This window comes from Poecilia reticulata, chromosome 16 (genome assembly GCF_904066995.2).
Source record: "Poecilia reticulata chromosome 16, P_reticulata-male-v2, whole genome shotgun sequence".
Classification (NCBI taxonomy): Eukaryota; Metazoa; Chordata; class Actinopteri; order Cyprinodontiformes; family Poeciliidae; genus Poecilia; species Poecilia reticulata.
The window spans coordinates 27,168,288-27,191,492 of NC_088845.1; the positions used below are offsets into that span (position 1 = coordinate 27,168,288).

Consider the following 23,205-nt stretch of genomic DNA (forward strand, 5'->3'; position numbering starts at 1 on the left):
AGGAGGACTTTAACAAGTATAGTTTAAGAGTAGGTTACAAGGCTAATTATCTGAATAAACATGCTTTTGCATTTCTCTGCCTTTTTTTTTTTTTTTTTTACGTTTTATAAAAAAAAAAACTAAAGAAAAAAAAGAAAGTGTTAGCTTTCTTGTTAATTCCTCGCAGAGCATATCTCTCAACCTTTTCTTCTTCCAGCTGCACTTGTTTGTGTCGGCTACCTGTTCCAAGTGAACGTGTGTGACATTTGGGCACAGCGCAGTGTGAACAGACAGGCCATCATTGGGACGGGGCCTGTCGGCTGTTTGTTTAATGCCCTGCCCACTGTGAAAGTCTCCCTGAAACAGGCGCAGTAAATATCCCCATTGATCCAAAGGCAGGGGGCCCTGCGATGATGTAGTGGTGAAGAGCCTCGGGAGTAAATCTAACCGACAGTAATCCAATCCCATTCTCAAGGCTGTGGGATTGGAGATAGGTGCTTTAAATCCAAAAGTGTGCCTTGTGTTTTTTTCTTTACCTTCTTTTTGCACTGCTCTTCTGCTTTTGTTGCTTCGCCGCCTCTTGTTCTTTCACTTCCACGTCTCGGTCGTGGAGTCAATCCGCAGCGCTCCGAGGTGCTCCGCTGGCTTTCCTTTATATTTGCTCGAAGTCCAAGCTGCCTTAATGACGGACGCCACACATTTGGACTCTTGGTCATTCGGCTGTCAAATTCCCTCCCACACACCTCTCCCGCTTTCGCTTGTCTAAAAAGCATTGGGCATCCACCTGAAGTGCAAACTCAAAGTTAAGAGAGTGTGAAAGGTGTAGGCGTGCGCGCGCGCGCCGTGTGTGTGTGTCTGTATGATAACAGTCCTCTGGTAATCAGTGTTTTCTGTGGACTGTAAAGATACACCGGAAATTCTAAAACCCCATTAAGGCCAGGAATTTCCTCCTTTGATGGTCAAAATCTGCCCCGGCTAGCGCTCGACTGGCTGCTCGCTCTGCTGCTTCGGCAAGTGTAAGTTTTCAAGCGAGGCTTTCAAGATGACAAAGTTATGCACTCCAGATACCCTGAAAAAAAAAAAAAAAAGAAGAAGAAGCATTGTGTGGTTACCAATTCAAATTCTTTCCTGTATGGGTTGTTAAGAGTTGCTGAGGCGTAGTACACTTTAGCCTAGCTAGCATTTGAAACATTAACCGTTCACTATAGTAAGTGATAAACAATTCAGTGTGGCACGTCAGAAGGCTTCCTGCGGTTGCACTTCACATTTTACATGCTTTCCTGAACGCAATCAGTAATAGTTAGCGATTGCGGTCCAGAACGTTACTGGAGACGTTTGAGGCCATTAGGAAGGAGGAAGACGGGAAGCTAAGAAAGAAAACATCGTCAATAACTCAAATGATAAAAAGTGACCAAAGTAATAAGTCACCAAAGACTTATAAGAAGCCATTATCTTATCTACAGTAGTTAGCATTTCCACCATATTCCTAGTTGTGTAGCTGTAGAACTGACTGAAGGTTCTCCACAAAGACAAAAGTAGAGTGATTTGTTTTATTGTCTAATCGTTATGTAGCTAGCAGTTTTTCAGGTAACTTATTTTATGTCAGTTTTGCTTTTTAAGCTTTGGCACCTCTTGTGTTTGCAGTTTTACTTAGGAGCGTGTTGTCAACGTGCAACCAAAGTGAAACTGGATTGTTCCTGCAATTGGTGTCTCACAGGAACCACCAATCCTTTTCGACAGGTGAGGAAACCAAGATGAATAAACTGAAAATGATCACAGAATTAACGCTTGTTCATTTCACTTCTTCAACACGGAGTATACCATACCCAACCCGGCTCCGACCAACGGCCAGAGAAGAAACATGGAGGAACATGGAGGAAAACATTGTCAGCACGTCTGGGAGCCAATCAGGTAGGACTGGTGCATCTTTTATATATTTACATCATTGTCTGATATTCTGACCTTTCCTTTCAGAGTAGTATTCTTAAAGTACAACAATTAATTTTCACTTAAAAATCATCAAATACAAAATAAACAAATGAAATGATATTTTTACCCTCATATTTTTGCAGCTAAGATGACGTTGCTACTATGATTGCGGTATACAGCTAAAGTGTAAAAACTGATGTCCCCACATGTTATATGTTTGCCTATTATGTTTTATTTGCTCTGCAAGAGACCATTTTGTTCATTTTTATCCTGCCTTACTTTTCTATTATATAGTTACTCTAACCAGAAACAATTTACATGGACCGATCTCAGCATGTGTTTTACACAGGAAAATCATGGGTGGTACACAGCCTCCTACCTCCTTTTTCTGTGTAAACAGTGATTAGTTTTTGCATAAATAACCTCCAAATGCCAACATGACAGCGGTTTGGAGGTTCATGAAACGATGTTTGCACAGACACCTACGACGTTTTATTGAGAGTGGAGTTGAACTGGTAGAGGTTGCTTTTGTTGCCTTTCAGGGTAAATGTTGACTTCAGACTCCAGGACAAACTAACCTGAGTTTATCCTAAATGAAAATGCCAGGAGTGTTTGTCTAATGCTACAAGTAAGATATCACTCACTGCTTTTACATTAAATTAAAATCTCTTTTATCAAGCACCTATTGGTGTTTAAGCGTGTCTTTTTACAAACACTTTTTCCCAATGTCATCCCCACTGCTACACTTACAACTGGTGTAAGTGTAGCCCATAATTTGAAGACCCAAAATTAAAATGTTCAACAACTACACTGTAAATACTAGATTAGGCCTAAAACATTTTTGATATGAAATGGGGCATTGCAGACATTTTTGTGTTTTTTTAAGCAAACCAAATGCTTTGATTTGTAAATGTTGAGGTTTCATTGTTTTATGACTTCAAATAATCTGATTGTATTAGCTCCTATTCATCAAAATAGGTAATTAGGAAACTTCCATTGAAAGTTAGGGAGTAGGTGTGCAAAATAGGGAGAAGTTGTGAAATGAGATACAACTAAAGATTAATAATTATAGTCCCAAAGGTTGAAGATCATCAAGCTGAACATGATAATGATTTTTGGGTTTGTGAAAACCTTTATCTGGGAGAGAAAACATTTTACAATTTTGATTTACTTTAAAATGACAATAACTGTACTATTTGATGAGTGAAATAGTAAAAAATAAATAAAAATACTATTTGACCAAAAAATAAAACAAATCCATGTTTGAAGAGCCAGACAGGCCTTCCTTCTTCCCTCATTACAGCAATTTACGTACCTCAACCCCTTTTGGGAATGTTGTAAGTCGAAATGGTCAAATCGGTTTCATCTGTAGTGTGGTCTGTGAAGAAAATAAATGCAACTTTTGCCCAGTTCCAGTGCAAACTTACTCTGTCTAATCATCTCTAAAAGCTTGACAAGCTGTCGAGATGCCAGCTCGAGGCACGCTGCTTTCCTCTGCCGTCGAGGTCTAATCGAGGTGGTGGCGGGTTTGTAATATGCGCTGAGGTGTCTAAAGAAAGCCAAGAAAAGAAGTGCAGGAGAAGGTGGGGGTCTTTTGGAAAATCAATGAATGCATGAAACATAGCGGTGGTCCACCTGAAAGGGAACATGTCATCAATTAAACAAACTTGGCGAACAGGGCCAATTCATCAGAGCGCGTTGCGGATCAGCTATTGGGTTCAGCTTCGACGTGACAAATGCCGGACCTCCTCTGTGTTCCCAAGGTTGCGGATCGATAGAGATCATCATTGTGATGTGGATCTTTTATCTCACAACCTGCTTCCTTAAGCCTTATATTATTCTGACCGCAGATATCTCAAAGGGGGGTCGGAAGGGTGAGAAGGGCACAAGCCTGATTTAGTCTTTTGTTCGCAGAAGTTTCATGGCATTATTTGTCCAAACAATTGACTTTTGATGGCCTCACTGACCAGAAGATTTGAGAGCCTTTTATTTTTTTTTCATGAGTCATAGCTTCACAAGCAGTTTGTGAAAACACAAAAAATCCAAGCAAGTTGAGAACACTCTTGTTAATATAATTGCTTGGTAAGAACATCGTCTTGTATGCCTACTTCCCCTTAGTGGCACTTATTCAGATACGTCAAATCCGACTGTGAGGAATCCCTCCTGGGTTCCTATTGATCCGAGCCATTATGGAATTCCATGCCAATAAACTGTCGTGACTTACTGTAACAATTCAATGATTAGGGCTCCAACTCAGTCATATGACTAAGAGGAGCTTCCTCATTATCAGAGGCCATTATGAGATTTACAATTGAGTTCAATGATTAACAGCGGCTCATTTCATCTTTTTATCGGCTCGGTTAGCCGTGCTCCTGATATATGGACAGTCTAGTGTCAATGTGGTGTTATGTTTATCCTAAGACAATTATTTGACTTTTTCTTTTATAAAAACTAAACTCAATTTCTGGTTTAAAGTTTGATTTGTGAAAGGCTATTGAATATTTCTCGGTCTACTAACATTTTCACCATCAAACAATAAAACAGTTTTTGTCCTTTTGAAAGTGAAAACTAATGTTAAACCAACCGACATGTTGAATTTTTTGATCCATCCTGTACGTTTCGCTTATTTGAGATTGGGTCATTGGCGAAACAAATCTGGAAAGCAGATCCAGACATACCTCTTCTTACCTACATTCTCCAGTCCATTTTTAATTATATAAAACTGGAGGCTGTGCTGGAGTGAACTGAAAAACTGTTATTTTTCTACCATCTTCAGAGACTCCTCCGGACCAGAAATTGAGAAACTGACTCGCATCCGACCCCCCGCTTCACACTCAGCTGCAAACGAAGTGAATTTTTTGTACTATGAATGCGTCTATCTAACCACATACAAGAAAAAAAATAAAGTGTTTCAAAATGGAATAAATGAAGAACTGACAAGATTTATTCCTACATGGCACAATGCATTCGAAACACCTCATGTCAGAGGGCAAACAATTTCATGTAACATCGTGAAGCTGTGAGAAAATCTATTGATTTGCCTGCTGGAGCATAAATATTTGTCTTTTCATGCTTATGGAACCACAACTAGCAGAATAGAGAAATATAGTTTTATGGTGATTTATCAAATTGATCATCAACTTAAACAAAACCAAAAGAAAAACGCTGTATATTCATTCATTACCATAATAAATTATTATTGTCACATTTCTTAAAGTCCCTTTCCTTTTTTTGAGAATGTATTGGCCGTTTGAACTACTTCATGGGGTTCCTGCAAGGAAAACAACTGATAAGCATATCGTAAACATGTCGTCAGCATAAACTACCGGAGTGATTTTAAACCAAACCTGCATGCGGCCTCGTTCTCGAGATGCTCGTTCTTCACACGTCTTGTGTTCTGCCTTCGTCAAATCAGTTCAGTTCCTGTACGATGGGCTGAAATGCTACACCTGGTCTGTGGTGGTAAAATATGCATGCAGACACTATCGGTTACATGCTTCTAGTCTGCTCCAGCTGGGAGAAAATGAGGATATTACAACTCACTCTGTGTTTCACCAGCCAGCCCTAGTTTCCCAACACTGATTTGAAACAGCTTCTGCTATCTGTTGTTCATTAGATGAGATCTCAGCCTCTGATGCAACTGCAGGAATGAATAAAAAGCCTTAAAAAAAAAAAAAGGGAAAAGCTAGACGTAGCAGTAGCAGTCTGCAAATGTTGCACGGTCGGTTCTCGTTGTGACTTGTAGCAATTTTGGATCGAACTTAGAAATCCGAATATCATGCGACAGATCAGTATTGCCATGTTGTTAAAAAGCGGTGACAGCTGTGGAGCATTTGCGTTCTAAACCTTTGCTGGAAAATTTTTCACATAGGCAAAAAAAGAAAAAAAAAAGTGAAAGAGAAGCACAACCGAAAGCAGAATGATGCAGATCACTGAAATTGGATGGCTCCTGCAAGTACATTACGGTGTACATAAAAAAAGAAGAAAGAAAGCCAACCTCAGCACATCCCGCAACAGCGTCTTCACTCATGCTGCTTTTGATGCGGCCTGATTGGGAACAGGGCTTGCTGATGTGTGGAATCTGAAGAGTTGGGAGTTGTCAGTGTCGGTGATTGACATGATGAGGGGATCAATGGAAAAGCCTTGCTTCGAAGCAATAATCCATCCAAAGTGATCACGTTTGAAATTGCCTAGGGGTATTGATTATATGTGCAGGCCCAGAAAACACCATGCGCACAGCAATAATAACCAAGTTGGCCTGGGAAGCAGATTTTGTCCCTGTTATTATGAATTGCTTGTTCGTTTCATTTCCATGATGTGGCATGCTATGAATTAATTGAAGAATATTCAGTTTATTTTATAAGTTAAAGCTGCTGTTTCTTGTTCAATTCTACAATGTCAAAATCAGTCCCAAAGCCAACTGCTTTACCTCAGATGTAAAGTTTTGCTTGATTTGCTTATGAGGACCATTTGTGCCATCAGATCCTCCATCTATCTATTCATTACACCTGCTGCCTGTCTCTAGTTTTCACTGGATGAGAGGCGGGTGACAGGGAAACACAGAGACACACAGGGCCATTTATGCACATTCTTACATAAGAGTAACTTAGAAATGCAAATCAGCCAAACCAATGTTTACTCAGTGCAGGAGGAAGCTTTAATATCGACAGATCACACTTGGGGTTCTTCAAGGCGTCGTTCTTGAGACATTTTTGTTTCTATAATTTGCCCCTTGATTATGGAGTACAACATCTTCCGTTATGCTTATGCTGATGTCACACAATTTTATAAGTCTCTCTCACCGCCCGTCTGCCGTCCCTTATAGTACCCGAGCCAGTGTGTTCATAATATCAAAGTGGATGGGATAGAGTTTCCTCCAACTTAACGCAGAAAAGGCTGACGGTTGTGCTTTTGGTTCCAAAAATAGTAAAGGCCAAAGTGATACGGAAAACCAAGGTGTCGTCATGGAGTCGGCCCTAAATTTTAACATCCCAATAAAGTCTATTAGCATTACTCATACTAGTACCATCTTGAAAATATTATCTAAGTCAGAGGATTTGCTGTCAAAACTGGAGCGGAACAGTGCGTGCTTTTTTTATTTTCAGTAGGTTGCATTACAGTAATGTGTATTTACTGGTTTCTGTACAAGGAATCAATCAGGCAGCAGCAACCCATTGAGAAGGACAATCATTTCACACTAGTCCTTAGACAGATGTTGTTGGTCTATAAAACTCTGAGTAGTCTTGGGTCTAAATATATTTCTGATTTGTCCGGTATCAACAACCGACACCTCTTACATTATCAGAGTCCCATTCACTGCTATGTTCCTAGGATCAGAACTAAATAAGGTAAGGCAGCATTTATTTTTAAAACTGCTCAGCTATCAACCAAACTCCCTAAATCTATATCTATGTGTCTTAATTATTTGACTTATCTTGTGCATGGATGTTTTTACATCTGTAAGCTTAACTCTCCTTTAGTAACCCAGATGAACAGTTCATTACTGGAATAAACTCTACGTCCTGTTCAATGGCAGCCATATTGGACTTTTAGTTTGGGACCTCTGACTTTCCAAATCAGAACTTAAAATGTTCAATTTTCCGGGTGGGAACTTGGAAATACACATTATTCTTTTTAGTTCAAACAGAACTTTGTCTACAGCAAGGTAAGAAAAAGTGACATAGTGGAGGAGCGGGTTGCCATTTTAGCCACTGACAACACAGTATGTAGAACAAAGCTGTACATGATCACAGCGGACCATTGCATTACATCTTATCATTTCCTCTAGAGCTGAAACTTAAACTGAAACTCATCAATAATGCACCCATGATCTCCCATTTAGAAGCTCTCAATGGCAGCTCAAGCTACTGCTGTAATTCTTCACCACCCTCCGCCGCAACTTCAACAAAAATGTCTCCAGCGACGGCCTAAAATGTCCCGGACGTTTATAAAGCGAGTTGTTGCTCTGCTCGGATCCCGCCATTCGTCAGGCAGCCGAGATTCATTCGGCCTTTTTATTAAAACCGACACCAAATTAAAGTCCCCATAATGAGCTTTTCCGTTACCGTGTCCTTTTGTCCAAAATAAAATATCACGCCTTGCGTCTGGGCAAAATAATATTGAAGACCGAACGTGGGTGAAGGATGCTCCTCTCTTCATCTCTCTTAGGGTGTACCTGAATTATTAATTACCCAGAATCTGGTTAAGCAGTGTACATTTTCCTAAAGGTCAGAAAGTTCATTAACTATGAGCTGCCATTGATTGTGTCCTTGTGTATTTCTCTGCCCGGTGTAGGCTTACAACTGAGGATATGTAACTGTTAAAGCAGCGCGCTCTTCTTTTGTTCAGTAAAATTAAACATATACTTGGTGTTTTGCTGACAACTAAATAAAAATTTTGCTTGAGAATAAACCTGCTTAACCAGGTTAAGGAAGTTTATAGGGTCCAGGTTCTGGAGGCCTTTTGGACTCCTCTCCCTCCCCCAACCCGCCAATGTATCTCAAAACTGAAAAAAATCCATTTCGACCACGAAAGCCCCAGTATCTGTTTCAAAACAGGCCGCTGGCGTCGATCAGCGTGATGCCGATAAAGATCTGTATTTTGATTGAACGCGTGCAAAACTACTCATACTTTACACAAGCGACTTTGATGTCAACCCGTTTAAAATCATATCAGATGCTGAGAGGGACGGGGGGAAAAAAAAGAAAGAAAGGAAGAAAAAGAAGAAGAAAAAAAACGCCCCAATCAGCGGAGATGATTTCATAAAGAGGGCTCTTGGGTTTCAGCTTCATAAATAACTCATGGTAATCCCATATTTCTCTGACTTCTCTCATTTGAGCTTGAGATGGAAAGAGGGCAGTTGTGACAAACATTGTTAGCCTTGCTGCCAAGACACCCTGACCTGGATTTATATGTCTTGGCTGCTCTGGTTTCTTTGTGGAAGAACCTATGAGGTGATGTCCCAAGTTACTCAAATACCTGCTTCGTTTTAATCCCTCACATGAAAAAAAGTGCAGTTGTGGGCACCCAATTGCTTTTTTTTTTCATACTGCATTTGGGAGGAGAGGGTCTTATGAGCTCCAGCGTTCCAAAAAGGTCAAAGTACAACAATGAATGACAAAACTAGAAATGTAATAAAAATGATAAAATTATAATTAGTATTTTTTGAGTGAAAATGTGTTATGAATATCATTAACCATTTGGTTAGATATGTATTACATATTTTTAAAAAGTATATATTGAAGATGAAGCCAACAGGATTGTTCTGCTTTGTGTCACTATCACTGTGATATTCTTCTGATTATTAGTCACATATGCACAGGCAGAATATGTTCTGTTTAGCTTTATATCTGTGTTTAGCTATAAGGTTTTTTGTTTTTTAAAGAAAGTCGCAGTGAGAGAATGAGGCAGAACAAAAATAAAAGCAGTGAAATGTCTAGATTTGCTAAATTTGCACGTGTAAACTATCAGCTATTGAAAAAGCAATCGAACAAATCTCTCCATGAGTGAAGCAGCTGAATCAGAGCGTACTAATGAGCTTTCTTAAGTGGAAGATTTATTTTTTTAAGTTGCCATTGGTAACGGTTATCTTACCAGTAACAAAACAGGTCATATCTCTGTGAGCTTCTTGGAAAAGATAAATAACATCACAAAGTGACTGAAGGCTACAGCAGCTATGGGAATGGGAAAGCTTGTAGCTTACTGTAGGCTGGAGACTCCAACATAACTTCTTGAAGGAATGACAGTTTTGTTAGCCTGAATAAAACAAGAGGTTATGCTGCTAGAATCATTTTAAGTGTTTAATATTCACAGCCATTGTTTTATAAATATAAACAAGTTCTGGTTGAGTTATTTAGAAATTGTTGAAGTCTGATAAATGGGGGAATACATTTGATTCACAATTATCTCGCATACTTCTAACTATCTTAAGTAGCTCTTTAAATTAGCATTAGCCACTAGGCCGCTAATGCTAATTTTAGCATTAACAGCCTAAGTGGCTAATGCCACCGGGAAAGAGTTTCTTACATCATTTCCTGCTGCAAGAATTGATGTAATAAACATCTTAAAAATGTCATTGTTGTGCTGTTATAATACCAGGTGTTTTACTCAACACCTAGTGATTTTTGGTGGTTGAAACGTTATTTCCACCAACTTCTGCATATCACGTGATGTGTATAACAAACAACTGAAACATTACAATTTCTCTTTAGGGTTGATTCAAATACATTTTTCATTGTTTTTGTTTTTTACTTTTTAATACTAACAGTCAGCATTGTTATGCTGGTAATCATAAAAGATGGTGAACCTCTCATCCCTATATGAGCCACGCATCTCTCTCTCTCTCTTTCTCTCTCTCTGTGAGAACTTTTTGGACCGGCTTGATTCATAAGTCAGAGGTACTCCTGCTGAGACTTCTTCCTACATGTGCAATTTTCCGAAGCCAGACACTTGCCAAGCAATAATTATGCTGAAGTTTTCAATTACACTCCTTCCATTTCATTAACAAAAAATGTTTGGCTATTGTATAATTAGATATATGAGCTTACCACCTACATTTAACATTGCCACTACACAGCAGCTTGATGGAAAACAGAGGAAGATTTTAGCATGTGTGCACTTCCAGTGGTTCAGTAGCCCTGCTATAAAGGAAAGTCAGCTAGACATTATAAGGCTGTCTTCCCCTCCTCCATTTTTTTTTTTCCATCGTTTGACATGGTCCTCTAATCTGCCCAAGCATATACAAGCCTATAATTGAGTATCATGAAATGTTGGGAGGTTTTGTTAACATGCAAAGCACACATGTTATCGGTTGTTGGTGCTTATAATTAACATGTTACAAGGTGTTACAAGATCACATTAATACCAGCCGACCTGGCGAGACGCTGTTAGTTACCTTAGAAGCCGGTATTAAATTAAACAAGGAAAAAAAAAGCTGTGAAATAATAACTGAATCTTTCTTTCTTTCTTTTTTTTCACAGAATGCTTTGCACTTTTGGTTTCCCCCGTTTCTGCACTTGCGCGGTGTGACCGGTGGATGATATTATATAAAAAATTTACCTGTCTGTCACTGCGGTTATCTTCCCCATCTTAAGTGGCCGTACCCTGTCACCACACAGGCTTGAGTTTCAGCGCAGTTGCAATCCAATACACGTCAGAGAAACTCTCCTCTGTCCTGTCATTTTGCCTGTTTCCTTTCACATCTACAGCAACAGGCTTCCACTGGAGGCCAAAACGGCCCTATGGTGCCTTTTGAAAGTAACAGTAACAGATTTCAGTGTGTTTTATTGGGATCTTCTCCGAAAGACCAACAGAGGTTCAGAAAAAACCATGGCAGGGAATCTGTCTGGCTTTTGTGGAAGAGTGACAGGAAGAAAGTCATGAAAATGCAGCTTTTCTAGTCATACTAACAACTCAAGTATTTTAAGTCAGAGCCACATTCACCCACTGATCGGTAGGCGGTTCACCATCCAGTACAAACAACCCTAAACATACAGCCAGAGTTACAACGGGATGGTTTTGAACATAAATTAATATTTTAGAAAGGCTCAGTCAAAGCTTAGACCTGAATCCATTAGAGAAATAGTGGCAAGATGTAAACACCTCTGTTCAGACGCTCTCCGTTCAATCTGACTGAGCTTGAGCTAAGGTGCAGAGAAGAATCGACAAAGAATTTCATTCAGATCTACAAAAGTTGACTGAGATCGAATTCTTGGTCCGATATTCTTTGGTCCTCTGACACAATTATCAAACTTTCATCTTCTGAATGCAGCATTTCACAGGAGGAGCAGGAATGCAACTTTTTTTTTTTTTGTCACAGGTAAACTGGTTTTAAATCATTGCCCAACATTAGACTGTATACACTGACTGGTCACGGTGAACTGAACCCTCTGACCACATGGCTGGACATCTTTCAGCCACACTTAATGCTCTTCACTATCTGTCAAAGTTAGGCTTCAGTATTATGTATATGAGCCCTAATTCCCTGTCATTAGTGATACTAATTGCATTATGGTGGTCATCAGTTGCAAAAATGATCTGAGAGTGGTGTCCACTTTTAAGGCAATTTTGATACTAAATGGATTTTGCCTCTTTGTGCATAAGAGCAAGCCCCCTCAAGCCTGTACTAATTACATCCATAATCAAATGCATTCTGTGTCTCCCTGTTAATGACATTGATCTTTCGGAATATCCGAGCCTATATTCTGCGAGATTATTGGATAAAGCGCAGGGCGAAGTCTGCGTGACCCCAGGAGGAAGACGTTGTTGCAGACATAAGTGGGTATTAAATGGATATAATTGACAGTGACCCTTCCTGGCACTCTGCGCTGCTGAGGCCTTTGGTCCGTGGATCATACAGCAGAGGGGGGTGAATTAGCATGGGTTAGGAAAGGGAAAATTAAAATTAAGAAAAGGGAGATGGGCTGTGAGATTGATTACTGCTGAGCCGGGGGGCTTACCAGCAGATATGGGCTGGAGAAGAAGATTTCAGGCTCAACTGATGAGGCAAAATCCATCATTTAGGAACTTTCGCATTCAATTTCACAATGAAAGCTTCCTAAGGTAGGCCTTTTTCTAAGTTTTTCTGAACTTTAAAGCAAATAGATTATCAGAAATCTGCACTCTTAAGAGTTTTTGCTAATTTTTCACATTGTATTATTAAAGTATTACTTTCCAACAGAGATAGCCCGTAATTTGATGTGCCGGACCTTGATACGGTTGACCGCCAGAACTTGCTTGCCAGGTTGAGGTGTTGAGCTGACTTACCACAATCTGACCTACAGTGGTTTTCTTCATATCTTTCTGATTGTTGGTGATGTAGATCTTCCTTCGGCCATCTTCATTTTGGTGTACAGAACTGGAAATTGTTATTCATACATTTGTTTCATTGAGGTTAGATTACTGTAACTCATTATTCCCCTGCCTAAATATATTTGACAGTATAAGTGCTAAAATTAAGACTACATCCTTGCTACATCCATTCTTAAGGCTAGCCACTGACATTCTTAATGATTGGCCGGTAAAGGAGGATATTAATTTGCTTTAGCGTTGAAGAAGTTGGCGACTAGCATGTCTGGACAGGTCACCCACTGGATTGCCTACTTCCTCTGCTCTCCATTAGCACTGACAGGCTAGCATTAGCCTGAGATAGGAAGCTAGCTGTTAGCTTTTTAAAAAATAACTTCAAACTCTTTTTTACAATTACATTTAATTAACTATTTCATTTGCTGGTGTTTAATGTTTTAGGTTTTCTCCTGTATATTACTTAGTGATTTATGTCTTGATAGTTGCCATCTAAGTAAAGTTTTACTTACTTTTGCACAGCAGTCAGCTTATACCATATACCTTTCAGAAAACTGTTTAGGTAATTACTTTTATAAACTGTTGAGTACTTTTTATTTTAGACCAACTTTTAACTTTGTACTTTTAATGTCGGAGCAAAACCTAAAGTAACTCTTGTTAGTTTACAAATCTAGAACAAACTTAGAAAATACCATGTACTTAACTCCCTGCAGAAGAATCAAACATGGAGAACCAACATCAAGCCTTATATTATACAAATCTAGAGCTCAACTTAGAATAACATTTAGTTTTATCAGAACAAGAATCCAGAGAAAATCCTACTAGCTTATAAATTCTTATTCTTATCAAACATGCATGAAACTACACGTTGGTTTGCTTTTCTTTTGATTTGTTGTTTTGTTTATATTTCCTGATAATTCATATAAAGCACTTTAAAGCACTGAAATATATCTGCTATATTTAGGCAATATAGCACATTGCTGAAAATGTGCTATATAAATCAAATTACCTTACCTTGTTTTACCTTTCTGGTGTGTTCTCTGGGTTTCATGATGTGCTTTGGGGCCTTCACAGGCATATTACAGTGAATTCATCAACTGGTTGACTTTTAAGGCAGTTGGTTGCATTGGATTTGATTTCGTGTCAGAGTAAAAAAAGGGGTTTCGAATAGAAAATCCTTCCCTCTGTAAAACACAACTTTGTGTTGTGACTTTACAGCACAAAGTTACATTGTGTTTTATGTAGGAAAAAAGTAAGAAAACTGTAAAAATGCAAAAAGATCAAGTATGCATACTTTTTCAGGGCAGAGTATGGATACAGTGTAAGTTTTCTGTAGTGTAAAACCTGTAAAGTCTTGCAGTATGTTTCCCAAATGCATGTAAAAAAAAAAAAAAAAAAAAAAAAAAGGACAACAAAGTCTTTTCCATTCCTGTACCGCCAACCTCTGCAACCAACTGTCAGGCAACGCACGCCCCTCCCCGCACAGGTGGGTCCCATTGTGGTGCCTGCACACTGTTTGGTTTTTTCCTGCGCTGTTGGCAAGATGAGGGTAATTGGAGTGTTGGCATGGTGAATCAGTGCCAGGCTGGGTGGGCAGATTGCATATGAAGATCATGTTTTGACCAGATGGCTCGCTGGCACAGGGGCGTCGACTGGCAGGATGTGTACACGCATGTTCATTTGTGTGTCATTCTGAGAGCGTGTGCGACTGAGGGTTAAGTGGGTGTAAATAGCAATTTTTCTGTGACTGCTCATTAGTGAAACTTTATATGTGCACCTTCACGTGCCTTGTGCGAGAGTGGCTCGCTTGAAGATTGTGATGAAAGATTGGCTCTCGATGGCAGTTCAGGATCCGCTGTGAGCTTAGAGCACAATTCATCTCCCCTGCTGTGGAGAGGTGTGAAAAATTGTTTTATCTCTCATTTGGTATGAGTGTTTGTCATATAAAACTTATTTTTGCTTTGCTTTCCTTCATATAAATCCTCTGCAATCAGTCAATTTTAGATACAATCTGGAAAAGACACAGTTTGCTGCTCTGCTGCGGGATGCACACGTAGAAACTAGTTTAACTTGTTTCATTTTGAAACATCGGAAAGTTGAGAAAGTATCTGCAGACATTATTTAGATGTTTTCCTCCCCTAATAACCCCAATGAGCTCAAAATCATACTAACAGGTTCAAAAATATACATGCGAACCCTCAGAGATCTAATGAAATGTCTCTTGGCAAGATTCAATTTTTATAGTTGTCAACAAGCTTTTGGCAAGTGTGTTTGACCTCAGTTCACGGTTCATGTAGTTTATTGAATCTGGATGGCTCTTAATCATACGCCACAAATTTTTAATATGGTTAATGTTCAGGGTCTGGGGACAAACTTTCCCAGAACGGTTTTGACAGAAGTAAAGGCTCAGTTTTCATGTAATTAATCTAAATAATGTCAATTAGTGGACTGACTTAATGAAATAAATGAATTTTTCAATAATATTCTGACATTTAAAAAATATTTTAGATATTTTCTCTGTGGGTTTAATCTTGGCATTTTAAACCACTTTCTTTTTTTTTATTTCCAGGATGCATCTGTCTGATTTTTTTTTCTGTGTAACTATGGTGACAGCTGTCATTCACATCTGCTCATCATTTAGTGGGGAAAGACAGACTTTATGACACGTTTATGTGTTAAATTTTCAGTCTGGAAAACATGAGCTTTCACTCCAGTCATCTATGAATCCCAGGGGGGAAAAACGTGGCAATGTTCCTTCTTAAAACACAATCAAAACTTCAGAGCAAGGACAAAAAATAAAAAATGTCAAAGATGAAAAGCTGCTACAAACCATGAAACACATGTCAAATATCTGGAAGCGCTTTACCACAACTGTATAAGTACACCAGATTGCCATAGCCTGGATACATACTACTTTCGAAAATGACAAATGTGTCCAGCACAGTTTCCAACATGTGGCCTGACAAAGTTTATCTTTGGGGCATGTGCAGCTGCCAGCAGTGCTTCCAGAATACTTTAATCTTTCCTTTTCAGAAGCTCACTTCCCCATGCGTGTGCGGGGGACTTGATTGGAGGCAATGTTTTGACACCCATCTGTGGAAACGAGCGGGTCTCCTCCTGCCACGGTTCGTCTCGGCGCGGTCCGTTTTGCTGGGGCTGTTTCTCTGTCACTTTTCGCCCCGGCTACTTAATTAGAGCTTTAAGACGGAGCAAAAGCAGCCAGTCGCTTCGATGAGTCAATCAGCCACGAGGGCGACCGGAGATGCAAACCGGATGCTTTTTTGATTTCTGAACAAACATGAATGAGATCTCTTTTGTTTTTTCAGGCGATGATGAATGATTTACCAAAAACAAAGGGGGAGCGGGGTATGGAATACATAATAGGCGGGGCAATAAAAAGTTACACACACGTGATTCACACGGTTGTATGTTACAGACAGTTGAGTCACTCTGCCTCACACGTCGGTGGGGGTCAGCAGCATTACAGCGAGGCCTGCTGTAGCACACTGCGGCGCGCCCAACAAATACATTAAAAAGGAAGAAAAAAAGAGCAAACTGGCAACAGTAAATGCTATTGATGCGGCCGGCAGATTTCATTACTGCACTCTGCTGTTTCAACTAATGACTAACTTCTTCAGCAAAATCTTAACAATGCGAGAGCGGGCGGCCCGAGTGAGGGAGCGAAGACAGAGAAGGAGGGAGGAAGGGAGCGTTACTGGCATGGCTGTCAGTAGGGGGCTCAGGCCAAGTGGGGAAACGTCAGCGCTGTCAATGGGAAGGAGGGCTTGATGTCGCAATGATAGGCCTCCGTAATGGGCACTTAGAAAGGACAATCACTGCCTTCGGTGAATCATATAGGCCGACGTATAATTCATGTTTGCGTCCGAGTGAATTTGTGCCAGAGCAAGAGAACAGAAACTATTTGTAGTCGGAAGAAACTAAGCTAATGGTTATACGTGACCTTTTACGGGTTCCAGCACTGTGGCTCACGGTGTGACTCACAGTGAACTCGATCCTTTGTTGTACCAGTGTAACTTTGTTGGACTGCGAACTCAGTGTGCCTGGTATTATGATATATCCAGTGAATTGGTACCGATGGATAGAGGAATTAATCTTCATGCTGATGTCACTGCTCATTCATAAAATGTCTGTTGGGAAAAAATATCTTTCTGAAGCTTTTTTTTGTTTTTAAGAGGATTTCTGTGAACCCCCCGACCCCCCATCAAACAACAAGGTGTTGGAGGAAAAAAAAAAAGCCAGAAAGAAAACATGAATATGAGGTTGAAAAGGTAACGATGCATTCCTTTAAATCAATGTCAGAATGTGTTGAAAAGGTGGTTGTTGATCAAATTACTTTAACTTTCCTCATATATTTTCTTACATATCTTGTTTGGAATTTTTTTTTTTTAATTCCGTCATTTGTGCACAGGAAGCCTTTAAGAAATCACCTTATAGAGTTTTGGTTTATTGCAGCTGATTGTAGATCAACATTGGTTTTGTAATGTATTGCTTTCTCCTTGTGGAAACATACATGTTATACTAATGTAACAAATAACTAAACAGCAAGTAAAAATAGCTGAAATAGAGTGGTTTCCAGAAATATTACCCTGTATGACTACCAGGAAAATAGACCAAATATGTAATAAAAATAAGAGAATGGCGACAACACAGCTTTATGTATATGTGACATATGATACTGAAATACATGTACTTTTCTCACAATTCCAGAATATTTCTTAAAATGATTATGGGGAAAATAGCTCACTCAGTTGTTAGCTAAATGAAGAGCAACTAGTGAAGTAACCTGGTTGTTCTAATTTAACATATCGCATAAACACATGGGTGGAATGAAATCTCGTGACGCGAAATAATTAACCAATATTTCTTGTCAAATTCTGTCTAGTTCCTGTCAGTGTGAGTTTTTCTGGTAAACTAAATGTGACTTAATTGTGAGCTTTTACATCGACACCTGGACACACGCTTATTGCTGTTATAAGAAATGAAGTAGTTATTGCGTCTGTGAGCGACAGTCTGCTCTCAAACTGCTTGTTGAGCTAAACGACAAAACTAAGGGGCTATTTTACAGTTTTTAATGAGTCTACTTCTAAAGTATTTAGACGGATTTAATATGAATTTGAGGTTTCCAGCCATCTCATTGTCATCAATCTAATAATGTGTCATCTTGTGTGCTGAGCGCATCATTAAGTCCCTACAAGTATTTCAGCAGCAAGCGAGAATTGTTGATGGTGTAGACCTCACATCAGTCTGAAAGTTTCATTTTGGGATGAAGGGTTTCTTTCATTGATTACCTTTTTTGTTGGCCAGACTTGTGGAGTCCATGTCTGAGATGTTGACAGACCCTCCAACTTGAGCTGTGGATCTCTGCAGTTGCTCCAACGTTACCAAGGGTCTCTCAGATGCTTCTCTGGATAACGCTCACTTTTACCTGATCTGTCACTTTAGGTGGCGTTATCTGAGGAGTTTTGTTGTTCTGCCTTACTCTTTCCATTTCCAGATGATGAATTGAACAGTGTTCAATGCCGAAAGCCTGGGGTATTTGTTTTATAACGTAAACCTGCTTCATAATTCATTTGCTTTGTTGGTCAGTCACAGAAATTTCCAGTGAAATACATGGACACTGTTGCTGTTTGTAACTTTATAAAATGCAATAAAATTATTCAGGGAGTACAAATTCTTTGAATAATTTTGTAGACATGTGATGCAAAATGCGAGTTCCTTTCATATTCTTTTGACTCCACTTCAAAACAAGCCTTACTTAACAGCAAGGCTTGTTTTGACAGTCAAGGCTCTATTTCAACATGATTGTGATGAAAAAAATAAATAAACTAAAGCCACTCAATGTGTAAATTAACTGTCAAAATTAAAAATTAGACCTCCAAAAAAGGGCAATAAATTAAATCCACAGTCAAAGTTTCCAGATATATATCCTTGTTTTTTACCTTCCAATTTCTTGCTAATATGCAAGACTCTCTCCTACACACACACACGCACGCACGCACGCACGCACGCACACACACACTTAAGACATTAAGTCCTCAACCTGGACTGTGTTTCTGAGGGATATTGGCATGTACACGAGATTGATGAAAATTACTTCCAGAGCATTTATTTCCTCTAATACCAGTGAAAGAGGAGTGTGCACTCAGGAGATATTTGATCTGAATTAGGGAAACTGATGAAGCAATTGATTAATTGGAATTTAAGCCATCAGTCACTGGAGCCATCAGCAGCATCATTTACATTCCAAACAATCAGCTGATGGTCCAATAGGACACTGAGTATTAATACGCAAGAGTCAATGTGATACAGCCACGTCGCCACCACCCTTCATTGACATGCACAATGACACTTTAATCCCCGCTTTATCAAATTGCGTATATTTTGGGATTCTCTGGCCAATTCAATAAATCCCATGAATTTTTAATCCTAAAGGAGGAGCGGTGGTTTCGACACGTAGATTCGTCTTATTTGGTTTTTGACACATTAGGACTGAAGAAGAGACTCTAACAAAGCCTGCAGCTTGTTTAGCATAACTTTTCACAATTTTCTTATAAGAAGTTAGCAGATATTTAGCTTTATTCGGTTTTTTAATTTACACTTTTGTGCTACAATAAACAAATCTATTCATGTTAGTAAAGCAATCACAAACTTACCATTTTAGAGATATCTTTACTTTCTGGTAGCCATTCTGGCTGTAACGTTGGAGGAACTGCAGAGATCCACAGCTCAAGTTGGAGGGTCTGTCAACATGTCAGACATGGACTCCACAAGTCTGGCCAACAAAAAATGTAATCAATGAAAGAAACCCTTCATCCCAAAATGAAACTTTCAGACTGATGTGAGGTCTACACCATCAACAATTCTCGCTTGCTGCTGAAATACTTGTAGGGACTTAATGATGCGCTCAGCACACAAGATAACACATTATTAGATTGATGACAATGAGATGGCTGGAAACCTCAAATTCATGTTAAATCCATCTAAATAACAATATACATTAGCAATTTATATAGTTAGATATATAAATTATCTAACTATCATCTAGCTAGATATCTATCTAGCTAGTTATATTGCCAGATAGCTATCTATTGCTTCTGCTAGCTAGCCTGATAGATAGATAGATAGATAGATAGATAGATAGATAGATAGATAGATAGATAGATAGATAGATAGATAGATAGATAGATAGATAGATAGATAGATAGATAGATAGATAGATAGATAGATAGATAGATAGATAGATAGATAGATAGATAGATAGATAGATAGATAGATAGATAGAGTTGAAACAAGATATTTATGTACATTGAATAAATTTAAAAAAAAACACGTCTTGACCCATGTCATACAGTTTAAAAGATAATTATCTCTTATACTGACCAAATTTATAATTTCTGAAATCAAAGAAAGTTTGGTCAGACTTAACTTCAGACAATGAGAAAAAAAAGTGTACTTGTCTTTTAATTTAGTGTATGTAAATATCTGGCTTAAACAACAAACAGACTAAGAAATGCTAAGAAAATGACTAAGAAGTTTGTGAGTGCTAAGAAATTTTAAAACCATTCATCCATTCATCATTCAACCATTCACCATTCATCACCATCACGTTTCACTTTACATGAAATGTCAAAAATGTGAAAACAGAGGTGTGAATACTTTCACAGCGTACTATTTATTATGCCCAAAAGCTGCCACAGAGGGCCCCGCTGCATGACAAGCCTTGTCATTTAAATCAACTATTCATAAGACGGCTGTAATGGGATATTGACTGACAGATTTAATAATTCAGTTATGCTGAGGCTTAACTGGTATTTATTAGTGCCTAATGGTCGCCGTTGTAAAAAATTTATTGAAGGCTAGGCTGGAGTGAGAAGACACACATAATCTTGCCTACTTCATTTACTTTAGTTCAACCCCTTCAATTTGAGCGCGTCTTCTAAAGAATCCTCGGCCGTCTGAGCATGCAGAAGGAAAGGTACTGTAATTTGATTTATGAATTTGATCCCACCCACACACTAATCTAATTCATCAATGTTTCAGAAGGAGCAATTACGCATTGTGCTGCAGCTCCTCATAGCTTCATTATGCATCCAGACTATATTTGCGGAGGGAGCGTGATAACTTTTGCCGAGAAGAGCCACGACGGCCACAATTATGTCTTTCTTTTGAAATTTCATTTACATTTTTGAATAACGGCTTTTAAGAAAAGCGAACAACGCATCCAAACTTGAAGCTTTGTAGCTCCGCTACAAGCTTAATTGTGTTTCTTTTTTTTCCCTTTCTTTCTTTTTTATACACCCTTTGGTTAGTGCTAACAGCAAATATATCATTTGGCAATCTAAAAGCCTTGTTTGTTGTGTCCTCCGCCTGCCGGAGTATGAGCTGTAGTGAGTGTGCATCCATTTCACACAGTTTTAATTTCAGCGTGGTGGAATAATGACCATCCAAGTGTTTTTTTTTTTTGTTGTTTTGTTTTTTCCCCAATCTAATTAAATATAAAGCTGCATAATAAATTCCTCAAAAGCAAAATGCAAACATTTTCGCAGGAAGGCTGTTATTCATTTTCCTGATGGCTTTCCATTTACTAGTGAATCCTTCTGTGTTTACTTGGTCACTTCTAAGTTCTTAATTGTAGGGGGAGAAGGCAGACCTTTAAAGACCAGGAAAAACACTGTTTTTGTTTTCTGCGACGTGGTGTGAATTATCCGAGCGCGAGCGGGTAGGCCGAGGAGAAGTAGCCATCGCAGTGCTGAGAACAAGCGGTGATGCATGCACCCGGTATCGCCCCTCCACCCACCCACCGCAGCCACCTCCACCGCCCCTCGACAAATGCTCAGCGGTCGTGAACTACATCGATCCTGGGTATAATTCTCTATGAAATTGATGGATGAGGGCAGCCATTGACAGAAAGGGTAAAGACCACTTTGAGATGTCCCCTGTGAATAAGTATGATGGAAAATAGATTGTTGAAGAAGATTTATGTTTGTTCTCCGCTGCCACAAGAGAGGGCCACCCCCCCTCCAAGCCCCCACCGCCCTCCACCCCGGTGTACCCAGCCATGCTCTGACCAATCAAACATGTCATTGTGGTCAGATTAAACTCTCTGGCGCTATTCAGCTGCCAACTTTTTGCCAATTAGCGGATTCTCAAGATGCATGAAACAAAACCCACGCTCTATCTTTGTGATGGTGAGATATGACACTGAGGTTGATCATCATCAGAAAAACTGAATAGAAAATAAACACGCAACGTCAATTAATATTTGGCTAAAAGTCCCTTTAGCATGTCGCACCTCAACCAGTGGCTTAGTAGCCATCAAAAAGCTTCTGGCACAATTCAGGTTGGCCCTACAACAGATGTCAAACATCATCTCAAAGCAGCTGCAGTATCTCGGTTTACTTGGACTATTTTTGTTGTTGTTTTCTTCAACTCCGATCAAGATCGCAGCTGTACGGTTTGAACATACTCTCAACTTCCACACAAGACAGACATTTTTTTATTTCTTGGTAGTTTTATGTGTTTTATTGCCCAGGCTGCATTTCTCTGAGCTCTTCAGGCATTCAGCCGCTGAGCTCAGTGAATGCGTGTACAGTATGTCTAGCTCCTGTCCTTGCTCCTCTGTGGTGTAGTATTGTTCGACTGCCAGCAGTGTAATCAGATAATACCACAGAGAGGTCAAAAGCACTGCAAGCTTTAGCTTCAGATTTCTGTCACCTTTTAAAAGAACGACCAAAAGAATCATGTCCAATGAGATCTGTATTCCTCGGCCGGTATATTTGTTTGCACTCTGGAAATTGTTTTGCAGCTTAAAAAAAAGTTTTCCATTGTGTTTTCAGATAAACTGTAATAAGGCTACGTTATGAACAAGTTCCTTCCAGCTTAATTGCAATTCCATCAGCCTTAACTGTAGTTTCATTTTGCTTTAATTGGCAATTACTGTCATGCTACTAAACTAAATTAAAATGATGGCGATTAGAAAATACAATTCATTGTTTGTATTTAGCTCAAAGCTCTACTTTGTTCAAGTATATTGGCAAATTGTTTGTATCTTTTCTTTTTGTTTCACTTTTCAAATAAAAAAAAAAAAAAAAAAATATATATATATATACTCTGTGAATCAGCTTTACTCAAACAAAAATGCATGGTGAGTTAAATATCTTGGTAACAATATTAAGAAAAAGTTATTTCAATAATAATGCCTAAAATGTAGATCATAAAAATGTTTGATGAAGGAGTTTGGTTGTTCTCGGTGTTTGCAGTGTTCATCTTCCTCTACTCATTGCATTTGGTCACTTCTGGTCACATTTGATCAGTGCTCTGTTATAGAGACACCATAAACAAGTGTTCTTAAAGGGGCAGTATTATGTGTTTGTCAGGCACATAATGCAATTTTATAGTATAGTCAAAAACAATGTTACCATCAGTTGATATAAGAATGTTATAAATATCAGATATGGCTTTAAGAACATTTACTTC

The 23,205-nt window shown here is 39.0% G+C and overlaps 2 long non-coding RNA genes across 7 annotated transcripts in view; one reads left to right on the top strand and one right to left on the bottom strand.

Annotated features, from left to right (window-relative positions):
* Nucleotides 1–23,205, bottom strand: part of LOC145547580 (uncharacterized) — a 90,845-nt gene that overhangs the window by 2,227 nt on the left and 65,413 nt on the right. Inside the window, exons 5-7 of one of the 5 annotated variants that reach the window (XR_014083863.1) lie at nt 5,256–5,548; nt 3,336–3,457; nt 516–1,048 (exon numbers count right to left, since the gene is read on the bottom strand). This is a non-coding gene — a long non-coding RNA (uncharacterized LOC145547580). Of the gene's footprint in view, nt 1–515; nt 1,049–3,335; nt 5,549–23,205 lie in introns of all 5 variants that reach the window. The other 4 variants (XR_014083860.1, XR_014083861.1, XR_014083862.1 and 1 more) reach the window with 4 other exon arrangements.
* LOC103478267 (uncharacterized) overlaps nt 919–23,205 on the top strand; it is a 66,845-nt gene continuing 44,558 nt past the window's right edge. Inside the window, exons 1-2 of one of the 2 annotated variants that reach the window (XR_535767.3) lie at nt 919–995; nt 1,624–1,890. This is a non-coding gene — a long non-coding RNA (uncharacterized LOC103478267). Of the gene's footprint in view, nt 996–1,041; nt 1,396–1,623; nt 1,891–23,205 lie in introns of those variants that run through there. The other variant, XR_001777392.2, reaches the window with a different exon arrangement.